Source organism: Octopus bimaculoides, chromosome 12 (genome assembly GCF_001194135.2).
Source record: "Octopus bimaculoides isolate UCB-OBI-ISO-001 chromosome 12, ASM119413v2, whole genome shotgun sequence".
NCBI lineage: Eukaryota > Metazoa > Mollusca > Cephalopoda > Octopoda > Octopodidae > Octopus > Octopus bimaculoides.
The window spans coordinates 21,771,566-21,773,402 of record NC_068992.1 but is presented as its reverse complement, the minus strand read 5'-3'; positions in this window follow the sequence as shown (position 1 = coordinate 21,773,402).

The following is a 1,837-nucleotide window of genomic DNA, read 5'->3' as shown; positions in this document are numbered from 1 at the left end:
AATAAGTAAAAGCACAATAAATAAGTATAATATAATACAAAGTAAATATCATAAGATAAGGATAATAAAACGACTACACGTGTTTCATAACCAATTTTCAAATAGAAAGAATATTTAAATCGATTAAAACTATTGAAAAACAATTCTATTCAAAAATATAGCTAATCTTCAAGTCAAAATAATAATAATAATAATAATAATAAAAATAAAAGAATGTATATATTAACCAACAATAAATAACAAATGAATGTATATAAAATGCTTATCATATTAAGATAGAAAAATATTATTAAAAATATCAAAATTATAAGCATTCCATAATCAACCCTACATTCATTATAATACAGGCTAACAGGTATATTATATGCAAAAAACCAACTTTAACGAATTTTTCGTTTAAAATACAATTTGAACGAAGTTTTAGGTTAAAATAATAGATAGAAGAAGCACATATCTACACGATGCAATAGTTTAAACTAGAAGATTTTAGACTAAAACGTTTATTTAAAAGAAGTCTGGTGAAAATATTGCGTAAAGAAAAAGAATAGAAAATAGATATAAAAACATGAATGAAAATTTTATTATGAATGAAAGATTAAACTTTATATAACTTAAGTCATAATAAAACAATTAGCTATATTGTATAATCAAAGAAATGAAATAAAAAGACTAGTTATTTATCCCATAAAATAAAAAGAAATATTAAACAGTATTAATGGAAAAAATGTTTAGCTAAAAAATTAACAGATTAATGTCTCAGTGCTTGTGTCATTTCAAAACTCACATAGGAAAAGAAGACCTGTTCCTCTAGAAGAGCATTCTTTGGAAAACAACTTCAGGATACGGATGAACCTTCAAATTGTCGATCGCTACCAGTTCTTTGGAGGTACCATTAAAAGAAGGAAAGAAAGAACAAAGGAAATTTCGAAAGAAGTAACTTTTTTTTGGGACAAAAGAAATTAAATTTCCCATATTTATTAATTCAAAATATACAAGCAAAAGTAAAAAAAAAAAAAAGTGGTGAATACCTACGATAAATGTATAAAATGAGCAAAATACGATTCATTGAAAGGAATTTTTGACATCACAAAGGAAAACGGTGAATGGCTGTGCAGTGAGGATAGAAGGTTATATTATCTTCATATTGAAGGCAAGGGACAGGTTGGGTACGCAACTGGAAAGGCAGGTAATTCCAAAACTATCCACCCATCTAAAAGAAGAAAAGTTACCTTAATGCCAAATTCAACCAGAACAACTCCAGTGTCCTTGTCAACGTCTGAAGCAGAGACTGAAAGTGAATATCAAGAGTCCGAAAAATCAGATGAAGACTCCACACAAACAAGGAGGAAGTATAGCAAAAGTGGAACTGCAACCAAGATAGTAATATTTTCCAAGCTATCAACCCAAAAAACAGCAACAGTTTGTCGACAATTATCTCAAGATGGGATCAATGTCGAGACTCTTCCCAATCTGGTATTTACAGATCGACTATCGAAGAAGCTGTTAAACTAAAAAAGAAAATGAAGAAAACACTACATTTTGAAAACTGGTTATTGCATTTTGATGTCCAAGAATACCAAGTGCTAGTTTTAAAGAATGAACAGAGAGAAGTTAAGTTAGAACCACTCCAATTACAAAACGAAAAAGCCGATATTGTTGTAAAAGGAATAACAACAGTTTTAGATTAATACAATTTATGGAACTGTGTAAAGATGATTGTCGCTGATACAACGAGTGTGAATACTGAGAAAAGAAATGACATTGTCATGCAGTTTCAAAGACTGTTTGCTCAAAAGGGTTTGAAAGAACCGCAATTTATTGGTTGTCAGCATCAAAT